Genomic DNA, 13,106 nt, shown 5'->3' with positions numbered 1-13,106 from the left:
AAGTCAAAAGTTGTCAAAAGTGACTGTGACTGACAGAACAACAGAATGACACTTGGATGTCTTGGATTGACAGTAACGTCATGAAGTGCCGCCATGACATAGAAGGTAGGATCCTATAGAAGTGGCCTACCGCGTGCGCCCGTGAGGGACAGAACATACGTAATGCGACAATATGGTGCGCGTGCCGCGGCTGCTGCAGGACACCATCGCTAGCGCGGACTTCTGGCCGAAGGGTGTGGTGTTTCGGCGGTTCCGGGGCAACTTGCCGAATTCTACACCAAGTCAGACGACGCAACGGAGCCACGCTGTTATGTCGTCGCCCAAATCTTAAATACTTAAATTTTTGTGTTTTCTCGTAGGGTATTGTATCTTTGTATTTTTATTTGTTTTGTAGTTCGCAGTGCCTTGGTAGTAATACTGTAATGCTCTGTAACTGACTTGAAGAATAAAAAATAAAAAAATATGATTGGTCGAGTAGATTTGTAGCCCACCATAAACAATACAAATTTACGGTGCGGAATAAAAATAATTGTGAGACTGTAACAAGCACAAACAATAATAACGCTTTCTCTGCTACTCCTACTGAAAGATACATAAGACTATCCCGTTCTGACAGTTCTCCCCACTACTCATGCTTAATCATAGACATAGTATATATATACAAGTAGTTATAGACATGAAACCGAGCGACCAGGGGTAAGAGAAAGACATATTCATGTATTGACAGTTTCAGGTATGGCAGCATAATCCGTTTTCTCTTTCACTCTTATATATTTCGGTATTTCACCATCGCCTCGGTCGGTGATAAAGACAAAGCACGGCACTATTTTCTCTTTCCTCTTATAGGAATCGCAATAAGACTATCTTTCTCTATCAAAGAGTGTCAGGCCACTTGCATCTTTTTAAGGAGACTCCACACTCATGCGCGTATCACGGTGCGAAGCGGCGAACGCGAGTGTGGAGTCTAGTTAGCTTATCAGCGAAATCGACTCCACACTCGCGTTCGCGGCTTCGCCCCGCGTAGTGTGGAGCGAGCTTTACATGTAATGTTTTTGATGGGATATAACTTTCCACAAACGAACTTTGGTGTTGGTGGATTAACCGGAACTCTATTTTCAACTCCTGTGGCCGCCTCTCCCCTAGCCGCCTACGGTATATAAATGAGACCGTAAAAAGGGGAAAGGCGGCAACAAATATAATGTTACTATGGGTGTAAAAGTTATAGAATGCTTAGCATACATACCTTCATATACTATGAAGGATTCTTCATCCTCGCTCTCTCTGGACCTCTGCTCTACTCCAGGGCCAGAGGAGCCTCAGTCTCTGCTTCGCTTAATTTATGGCGGCTGTATTATCGCACCGAGATCTGTGGGTGAAATTGCTCTATGAACATGGTATTCTCCTAACAATTAACCCCACACATAAATATAACATCTTTACTAGCGAGCCACATCTTACCCGGCCGGATGTAGGATATATCAGCTACCAATGTAGCCGCCCTTCGCAAAGTGTGTGCTCAGTACATGCATAATACGTGCTGATAATGGAATACCAAGCGACCGTAGTCATCTCTGCACTCCTGCACAGGATAAAGGAGAACCTAGCAGCCAAGGCCACAGAACTTCTAGAGTCGGCCACCGTTGTGGTCACTCTTACATATTGATAAAGGAGACGTCAGCAGCCGAAGCCACCCCTCTCCTACATAATCTATAAATTACCTAGTCCGCCTTACCTAAGATGGGCTCCACACAACTTCCACGGCGGAGACCGTAGCAAGTTGTACTCACACAAACTTATTGCTTCCACGGCGGAGACCGTGGCAAGCCGAAACAAATAAGGAGATAATCGTATAGAGAAACCATACCACCACTGCGAGCCACTAAGCAGATAAAATACTTAGCTTTAGATGATTCTGGACAGCTGTAGACTTCCTCACTTTATATCACTTTCGAGAACTCGCGCGCCTTGCTCATTCACACGCGCCATATTGTCTTTTTACTGCTTTAACCTTCACATCGGATTAACTTACCACAATTCCACCTAGAGGGCGCTGTTAGGTGTTGCCGCAAGGAAATTCGTCTTGGGCGTTATAAATTCGCGTCTGTCGCGACACTCCCCGCCTCAGGCAGAAGCACAGCGACTAGATTGCTGGTCCATTCTTTAATCTTTTCAAGGGCCCGAAGAGCTGCGGCTCTTTTAGGTCTTGATTCGTCTTCTTGTCCTTCTGGCGCAATTTCCTCCAAGTGGTGTAGCTCGGGATCAGTGTGGTCGTAATACTCGGGGTCGACGACCGCGAGTGGTTCTGGTTCGGACATAGACTTAGGCTTAGGCTCGTTTAACTTACTAGATGTAGACTCTACTACTTGTTTGAAGGAACTCCTTTCCTCTACTGGCGAGGCATAGGGTAGAACTTCTTCTTCTGGATCATCTCTAGCTGTTACTGGAGGGAATCTTTGTTCAGAAGGAGACTCAGCAACGTCTTGGACGTCAACGTTCCCGCAAGATGGAGGTGGAAGGTCAGGAAGCTGCAGAGGTTCTTCTGCGCTTTCGTTATAAGGTGATGTTTGTTTACAGTGTTCTTCTCCCTCTTCGATCTCTAAAGGGTAGAGATGCGTGATAGATCTTGTGTATTCGGTATCTCCTACTCGTACCGTGGCAACCCTACATAATCCATCGGCGCTTTCCCTTAAAGATACTATTTTCCCAACTTTCCAGTTGATCCTATTCCTCGTGTCACCTTTAATCTGCACGATTTGACCTATCTTCGGTTCTAACTTTGAAGTCACCCTAGGTTCTTTAGGGTGGTGGGAATATCTTTCTCTCAAATTTAGGAGGTACCTGTTCTCAAACATCTCTTTAAACTCTCGTAGAATTATCTGTGCTTTCTTCCAACCTTTAATTAGGTTATCTTTAGTCACCGTCCCTTGTGACGTAGGATCCTTATTCGACGTTTCCATAGTAATACACTTTCCCATGGTAAGGAAGTCTGATGGTTTTAGTACATGATCAGGCTCTGAATCCACGTATGTTAATGGTCTTGTGTTCAGAACTGCTTCAATTTCTTTTACCGCTGTAACGAGCTGGCTGTCGTTCAATAGATGTTTCTGTAAAGTTTTCTTCATACAGTTCTTAACTAAACCGACCAATCTTTCGTAGAAACCTCCATGCCATGGTGCTAACTGTGGTATAAATTTCCATCTTATCTCCTTATCTAAGCAGTATGGGATCTGAAGAATCTCTGAGAGTAACTTATAGTGAGCCGCGTTATCAGACGTTATCAAAGAAGGTACTCCTCTTGTTGAGATCATTCTACGTAAGGCCATTAAACCTTCTTCCGCCGTTAGGTCCTTTACAACTTCTAGATGAATGGCTCTTACAGCTAAACATGTGTAGAGGCTAATCCACCTTTTGCAACTGCCATTCCCATTGTTAACTAGAAGTGGTCCCAGGTAGTCTGTGCCAACGTATGTAAATGGAGAACTATAATTAACCCTCTCTTTCGGTAAAGCAGGAGTTTCCGGTAGTTTATATGGCCCTCCGTCATGTTTCTTACATTCAGGACATTTCCTCAAAATATTTTGAACTTTGCTTCTTCCTTGTGGTATCCAGTAAGTTTCCCTTATCTTGCTTAACGTGTGACTCACGCCAACATGCATATTTTCTCGATGAATCTTCATTATAGTTTCGTTGGTGAAGTCTGAATTTTTCGGTATAAGTATAGGGTAGCGTTTATCAAATGACCAGTCTGCATGTTTCATACGACCTTTACATCTTAGTAAGTCATCTATGTCTTTAAATACGCCTAAATTCAAACTTAAACTAGTTACTTTTCCTTCTACCTCTAGAGGAAAGTATTCAGCTTGAATTTCTTTCAACCTTAGAAACTTATCATCTGGCGTCTGATCATTTTCTTGTGCGGTTACTTCTTTTGCGGTTGCACTATGTCTCGTTTCCATCAGACTAACATCGGGTATGTCTGGATCAACTGTTTCCATCGGTTCTTCTTCTTGGATTCCAAGACCCTCCCCAATCAAGAGAGAACTGGTTGGTCCACTGCTAGTTGTAGTTGGCCACGTCTTAGGATCTTCTACTATAAATTGTGGACCAGTCAGCCATTTCTCTCTGTCCTCTCTCGAACAGGTGGGTCTGGTGCCTACGTCTGCTGGATTCAGGTCTGTTGAAAGGTATCTGATCTCCAGATCTTTATTCTTTCTGATTTCTTCTACCCGCCTGGCAACGAAGGGTGGCAACAGTTTATCAGATTTGCACCATTCTACAACAATCTGGCTGTCGGTCCACAAGACTTGCCTTACTATCTTCTGCTGAAGAAACTTAAGAACGAACTTTATTAGCCTACTGCCAATCAGTACTCCTAAAAGTTCCAGACGGGGTATCTTGAGACTCTCCTGGTCTTTTACCGGTATCAGACGGGATTTTCCCATAATGAAACTTCTCTTTGAACCGCAAACTAAAAAAACTGATGCTGCATAAGCCTGTAGAGAGGCATCTGTGAAACAGTGTAGTTGGTAGTTCCTTTCCATTGGTGTCTTTATGTAGCATCTGTCCACCGACACTTCTCCAATGGCTTTCAAATTCTGTCGGATTATGTTCCATTCTTCCGTTAGTTCGCTTGATAACGGTGAGTCCCATAATACTCCAGCCTTCCAAAGTCTTTGTAGAAAAAGTTTAGACGCTAGGGTATAGGGTGCAGCATAACCACATGGATCGTAGATTGATGCGATAGTCTTCAGTACTCCTCTTTTTGTTACCGCTTCCTCTTGCAAGTTAGGCTTCAACTGAAGAGTATCCCTTTTGATGTCCCATTCTAACCCAAGTACCTTTACTTTATCTTTTTTATATGTATCAGAAACCTTCTTCATGAATTCCTTAGAATTCGAACTCCAATCCCTGAGTGACATTGAAATATCTTGAAAAGACCCTTTTAGGTTTCTGTAGAGCTCCATCGCTTCATCCGTAGTGTTGGAACCCGATACAAAGTTATCTACATATATGTCATTCGCTTTCTGTTTGACTTGTTGGTCTTCCGCTTTGGACAGGTGGTGTTTGATAGTTGCATTAAGTAAAAACGGTGAAGAAATGACGCCGAATGGTACTCTACAAAATCTAAGGTATAGTAGGTTGTCCTGAGATACCGGTTTAGAGGTATCTTTGAGCCACAAGAATCTGGTAACATCACGATCCTTTTCATGCAACGCCATCTGTAAAAAAGCTTTCTCAATATCTGAGGTTAAACCTATTTGATGGGTTCTAAATTTTATAAGTAAGCCAGTGAGGTCTTCTAACATGAGTGGTCCTCTGTACAAACATTCGTTCAGACTTTTCGTATCCTTGCTACTCTTAGAGCTAGCATCATAAACTATCCTCATAGGTTTCCCTCGATGATGTACTCCGTGGAAAGGTAAGTAATGCACGAGGTTACCCATTGACATTCTTGAAGTAGGTACTATTTCTATTATACCTTTATCTAATTGTTGTTTAAGAGTATCGCTATACGCTAGTAACGTGTCTTGATCCATACGCTTCAATAAGCTTGATAAGCGACCAAAGGCCATTCCAAAATTGTTAGGTAAGTCAGGTGGATAAGTTATCCAAGGCCAGCTTACCGTGTAACGATTATTTAGGTTAACTGTAGTATCGTTGAAATACTTGATCGCTTCTTCTTCTCTAGTTGCTCTTGGGGAATCACTGATACCTATACATTCTAGTTCCCAAAGGCTCTTTATGTCAGCATCACAAAGAGGTGGGTCTGGTTGATGAAGCTTCGTTTCAATGCAAGTCTGAGTGTAAGTCACTACGTACGGTTCGTCACTAAGTTGTGATTCTGTTCTACCACTTATTATCCAACCAAGGGCAGAGTCGATCAGAAACAGGTTACTGTCCAATTGTACTTTCTTCTCATAGGTTATGTTACAATAGTACTCGTTTCCGACCAGAATCTGTACTGGTCCGCTTAACGAACCGTCATCCGCTAGTACATATGTCTCCGGTAAGTCCTTCATCTTGACATTAGGTATGTACCCTCTTGAAATACGTTCTACGCAGTTAACCCGTATAACTATCTTCTTATTTGTTCTTGACAGCAACTGTAGAGTGACTATAGGGCTGTGTATTTCTTTAGGAGGATCATCACCAAAGGTGAACACTACTAAATGACTTTCTTCTTCGACGGGAAGCTTCAATTCTTTGGCCGTTTGAAACGTGACATAGGAGCGTTGAGAACCGGGATCTAAAAGAAGTCTATATTTATATTGTTTATTTTTATCATCTAAGGGGTTTGCATAAACTATTGCTGTTTGGAGCGTTGTAATACCCTCTTCTAGGACAGTCACAACTGTTTCTTCACCGGGCCTTCCTTCTGAAAATTTAAAGGACATAAAGCTCGGTTATGCAGTACTTCACCGTGGCAAACGGTACACTTACGACCGATCTTGCAATCTTTCATAAAGTGATTTAACTTAAAACATAGGAAGCATCGTTTTCCTAGTCGTTTCTTTCTTTCTACCAAGGTAGTAGCTTCAGTGCATTTGTCATTAAAGTGATTCCCTTTGCAAAAGACGCATACCCATTCTTTCTTCTCTCCAGAGGGGCCTGGCTGAGGTTCGGATTGACCTTTATTTGAAGTTTGAGTTTGGTTCGGTCTGTTCCCTTTATTCTGTTTCTTAAAACCAATAAACTTCTTGATCTGCACCGATCTTCTATCAAAGCCTCCTTGTTGGTTTTGTTTCTTCTGGTTACTGTGTTGTGGTTGGGGTTGGTTTGCGTATTTCGCACGTTTTGCGTTTATATGAAGAGTTCCAACGGTACTATCTTCCGTTTCATGAGGGCGTTTCCTGCCCGAGATCCTTTCTGAATCCTCCTTAGCGGTGATAATTCTATCTAACTGGCCTCTGAGTTCCTGTATAGATTCATCATTAACTTTTAGTTTTATTTCGTATACTAGTTCCGAAGGAAATTTCTCCAATAGCATGAATCGTAGATGATTGTGGTTAATATCTTCACCTAACGACTCTAAAATTTTAAGATGCTTCTCAATTTCGTTGAATGTCTTCCTGCAATCTTCAGCGGAGCCTTTTGCCATCTTAACCTTATATAGTGCAGCATAGTGTGCATCTATTAAATGAGACGTCTTGCCAAACCGCTCTTTCAATATCGAAACTGCGATATCATAGTTGGCATTAGTAGTTGACAGTCCGTCAATGGCTTTCTTGGCATCTCCTGCCACTGAAGTCTTAAGATATGATGTCCACTTCAGGCAGGTTCCTTGAATCGATGTTGCTTCTGAAGACGTCCCAGAATTCACACCAGGCTAGTACGTCCCCGCTGTACACCGGCAGTTGAAGTTTAGGAAGTCGGCACGAGGAGTTCGGTTCTGTTAGTTTCTCGGAAGGTTTGTTCGTCGAAGTCACTTGGTCGATCTTCACCTTAAGCTCCGCTAAAGTCTCCTCGGCTTGAAGTTGTACTTCACTTATTAAGCAGATTTCATCGGACGCGGGAGTCGAAGCTAGTCTGAAATATTCTATCAGGTCGCTGCCAAGCCTTTTCAGAGACGCTTCCAATTTACTGTATGCAATTTGAGCCTGCATTAAGTTTTCTGAATTTACTATATCAGGAATTATTTCTAAGTCCGTAGTGAGTTTGTCGTTAATGAGCCTAAGCCTTCTTAAAAGAATGTCGTCCATTTTGATGTTTTGTTTAAGCTTTAGTCTTGTCTAAGCCTGTAAAGTACAGAGACAAACCTATATAACCTAAATTCCTTTAATCTAAAATTTTAATGATATTAACTCAATAATTTTATTTTATAATAATTTAGTTTTATTAATTTTTTAGTAATTTCATTCATTATTTATTTTAATAAAATCAAATATTGAAATCAAGGTTCAACTAAAGACCCTTACAAGCCTTTCAAATTTGAAACTTAAAGAGATAAAGTTGAATCCAATTTACTTTATCTAATTAAAATCATTGACTTAATCGAATAAAAGTTTCCTTCAAAATTACCATGAAAGAAGACAAAATAAAAGTGATTAACAACATAACATACATACTGACATATGAATGTGCTCGGCGACCTATCTTTCTTTTATATCATTTATAGGTTCCACCAGGCCAAGCCTGAGGCCTTGTTAAAATCAGTAAGTGACTATGACGTTTGTACACTGTTACCACAATACAAGATCTACCGTTAACGTTAGCTACCACTTGAACTCTTGAAATAATTATTATTATTTTATTTGCTTCACTTGTTTGATTATTTATTGGTATTTGAACACTTGAAAGAAACACTTATTCAATAAATCCAGGAACACATAATTATAATTATAATACCTGCAAAGAAAGTGTCAGCTTATATCTATACACAGCACAATTGTTATGAATGATATAATATAACATAACCTGGCCTTTCGTAGCTAATTTATGTAAAATAAATTGGGTATAAATTCCCTCAAGTAATTTTAGTTCAAATGACAGGTACTAAATCTTTCCATATCTGTGATTATTCAAAATAACCTCAAATAAAACTTTACTTATGAACTCATAAGATCAATTAGAAGGGAAGTTAACTGTATTTTGAATTTCCAATAAGAGTATAATGAAATGGAAAAATACCGAACTATCTATCTTAGAACCCGTGAGAATGTTCTAAAAGGTCCTGTAACTTGTGAAAATATTAAGATCCGCCATGTTCTAGAAGTTTCTACGACTGAACTTTATTACCATACCGTATAAGCTTATTTCATCTCGTAAATTTCTAGAAAGTTAAAACAATTCAATAAAAGGATGAAATAGACCCGTAATTCACACAATAACGAAAGAAACTTCATTAAATTTAATACTTTTCTTTGTTTTAACCTTAAAATAATCATGGCCACCGCATGGTTGTCCTCGACCACGCCGGTGTAAATGATGATCCTGTACCTATATTTTAGAATAAGGTACTATCACTACAAAGAAAATGTTTAAAAACTTACCGAGATAGTCTAGTCCGAGTAACTTTGTATAATCAGGGGTTTTTGTCAAATCCGAGGTTGTCTTGTCCGGTATGGTTGGCGGCGGCGAATTCCCTGTACCTATGAACGTAAATGTACACATTTTTGAAGATCCTACATATATACACGCTTGCCCCGTTGTCGGAGCCCCTTTTATTACAATATTCTCAATAATTACCTTTAAATTTTGAGCCTTCTTGGGGAAGCTTGCGACTGTATCAGGACCGGCCACCAACAATTTAAAATGGCGAAGCGAGTAAAGTGTAAGGTTCAGCAGTCAATGTTGCCAAAGTCGACTCAACTTCTCCCTAAATTTTTATCAAATACGGAACGAATCTCGAACTCTTGTTGAAAATTCTCACGTTTTCTAAGCTAATTCCTTGTAAATGATGATAGACTCTATTTCTTGGAACCAGATAAAAGGTATAATATGATACACGAAGCAAATAAAGAGTATACAAACTCTCATTTACTACGCGTATATTTCTTATAAGATACCAATTAGTCATTATGATTCTTTTTTACCTTCTTATCATACTCCTTTTGAATGTGCTAATCTTTTAAAAATATTAAACAATCAATTTATCTTAAATTCATAAACTTAAATATATTACCTCTTTATCACTAGGTATAGTTTGCTACAACGTAACTACCTAACCGTCTAATTGGTAATTAATTATCGCATAACTTTTCAAAGTCGAATCCACTTAGTAACTAAATTTTTTCCTTTTCTTTAGTTATCTTGATAGTCCCGATGATCCATGTATTTCCGCCGACTTCTTGGGTAGTCTTCCTGAAGTGGCAACACCTGTCGCTGACTTCGGGCCTTTCCTAGGTGTCTAGCCTAGTCTATTCTTGCGATTATGTTGGTAACTCTAAGGTACTATTACTCAATAGTATCACTTAATATAAAAATAATAAGTATCATAATTGATAAATACAGACAAATGCTTCAGTAAATTTTATTTTTATCTCTGTATATTCTTTTTGCTAGTTAGCTTCTCCTTTCTAATTGGAAAATAAATACATCTTTAATAGAAACGTCTTTCTGCCATTTCCGTTCACCATGATGCAATTTCTTCATGTTGGCAGTCCGTACAATGTCTATTTTCTGCCGGTTACGCGAATAAAAACATGACCTTTTTTACTCAAATTATCTTCAATTAGTAAGTATTAATGCCAGCCTCTTTATTTAATCGAGCCCAAATTAATGCCGAACCAGACATCGTAAGAAAATACCTTAAAACGTATACATCAAATATAAAACTTTCGCTACTCGTAGCGCCATCTATAATTTTCGATTGTAAATGTATGCCTATAGTGAAGATGTATGCTTTGCATTCTTTATATGTATAATATAAGCCTTGGTTCTTTATCTGCTGCATCCCAGCATTGACCACCATTGTGGCCGCCTCTCCCCTAGCCGCCTACGGTATATAAATGAGACCGTAAAAAGGGGAAAGGCGGCAACAAATATAATGTTACTATGGGTGTAAAAGTTATAGAATGCTTAGCATACATACCTTCATATACTATGAAGGATTCTTCATCCTCGCTCTCTCTGGACCTCTGCTCTACTCCAGGGCCAGAGGAGCCTCAGTCTCTGCTTCGCTTAATTTATGGCGGCTGTATTATCGCACCGAGATCTGTGGGTGAAATTGCTCTATGAACATGGTATTCTCCTAACAATTAACCCCACACATAAATATAACATCTTTACTAGCGAGCCACATCTTACCCGGCCGGATGTAGGATATATCAGCTACCAATGTAGCCGCCCTTCGCAAAGTGTGTGCTCAGTACATGCATAATACGTGCTGATAATGGAATACCAAGCGACCGTAGTCATCTCTGCACTCCTGCACAGGATAAAGGAGAACCTAGCAGCCAAGGCCACAGAACTTCTAGAGTCGGCCACCGTTGTGGTCACTCTTACATATTGATAAAGGAGACGTCAGCAGCCGAAGCCACCCCTCTCCTACATAATCTATAAATTACCTAGTCCGCCTTACCTAAGATGGGCTCCACACAACTTCCACGGCGGAGACCGTAGCAAGTTGTACTCACACAAACTTATTGCTTCCACGGCGGAGACCGTGGCAAGCCGAAACAAATAAGGAGATAATCGTATAGAGAAACCATACCACCACTGCGAGCCACTAAGCAGATAAAATACTTAGCTTTAGATGATTCTGGACAGCTGTAGACTTCCTCACTTTATATCACTTTCGAGAACTCGCGCGCCTTGCTCATTCACACGCGCCATATTGTCTTTTTACTGCTTTAACCTTCACATCGGATTAACTTACCACAATTCCACCTAGAGGGCGCTGTTAGGTGTTGCCGCAAGGAAATTCGTCTTGGGCGTTATAAATTCGCGTCTGTCGCGACAACTCCTGCTTATAATATTAATTGTAAATGGGGTTGGCCGGTCGAAATATTTAGTAGATGGCGCCAGCATAGCTTGCCCTGTCAATCCCTAGAATGGGGTTGGCCGGTCGAAGTGTTTAGCAGGTGGCGCCAGCATAGCTTGCCCTGTCAATCCTAGAATTGCATGAATCTAGTATAACTGGATCGGTCATGAGGAGTGGGGGAAAATGACCGAACGGGATAGTCTTATGTATCTTTCAGTAGGAGTAGCAGAGAAAGCGCTGTTATTGTTTGTCCTTGTCATAGTTTCACTTTTCCACCGCTGCCACAACCGAGGTTGTGGCAAACAAATAAGTACGTGACATGTCATGTTTGTTCGTTGCTTGTTTAATTATCGTTGTTTTGTATGAAATTGTGCTTTCTCTTATGAAATATAGTGATGGTTAGCGTTTTGAATGCTTGAACTTTGATAAAATACTGGTGAATTGTTCTGTAATCGGCTGTAATAGCCGCTCTGAGCAAAAATATGAGATCATAACCTTTCACACGTAAGTACGGTATTTTACACCTTGCCCTTAACGCAATATGTGAGAATAACATCGTAAAATTACGTTACACTCAAAGCAATGTAGAATCAAACGATTTCAATAAAAATATCACAATTATTTACGCAAATTAACAAAACATTATTTGTAAAATTATCCGCCCAAATTACGTAGGTAGGTAAGAGTCTGAGGTCAGCCATATTTAAACATCTTCTTAATTTAGCTGCATAACAATCATGTTAGGGATACCAGATGAAAATATCATAATTTTATGGGTAATTTTGACCTCGAAGTTTTTTCTTACTTCTAAATCCAAAAAATAAATAAACAAATGTTGTGAAGATTAAACGTGGTGTACATTAATTTGTGTGATTGCGATTTGTGATTTCTTTAAATTAAAACCCATAATACATTTTATTTTACGTTTTATTTACTAAACATGTTTAGTTTTGTACCACCTGCGCGAATTATAGGAGGTATTTTATTGTTTATACGCCTAAAAAGAACGGCCCATTGACATTTTATTTAACAATTTTTTATTACCGTCAAACAAGCTAACTTTGCCTCCAGGGTAATCGCCCCAACGTGATATCAAATATTGGGGTAATTTTTACCAATATGGTATCCCCACGTTTATGACGTCATCTATGTCTATCCCTTACGGGCGCACGCGTATAGCTGGTCTATGTAATGCTAGGTCTATGTAGAATTGTGTCAAATTTTTGTTTTTTTAATGCCCTGGATTATGGATGGTATAGAAAGGATCGCAATCTCTTATGGCAGAATTGTTGTAAAAGTGACCGCGTTAAGCTTTAAATAATAGTTCCTAATCTCTCCGGTGGCGCTAGTTAGGCTCTGGGACATAAGTATAACATGAACCATATAAGGCAACAAATAACCCGACCAAATTACGTAGGTTGTTTTTGGTAGTATTTCGGTGTATGGTGGCGCTGGCGCCGCCTAATTACTGTTTTTTGATGGACACTTTTCATACATAGAGATTTGGCTCCTTTATATAGTCTCCATGATCACATGTACATTGACACTTCACGCCAAAGCAAGTGCTGCCATCTTGTGGGCTACTTTGGAAGCATAAACTACACATATACGCCTTGCGCCAAAAATCTAACGTCTCCTGTGCTGTCCCCTACAGTTTATGCACGCTCCCTATATGGCATACTCT

Source organism: Cydia strobilella, chromosome 26, assembly GCF_947568885.1.
Source record: "Cydia strobilella chromosome 26, ilCydStro3.1, whole genome shotgun sequence".
Lineage (NCBI taxonomy): Eukaryota > Metazoa > Arthropoda > Insecta > Lepidoptera > Tortricidae > Cydia > Cydia strobilella.
Note: the sequence above shows the minus strand (reverse complement) of the source record.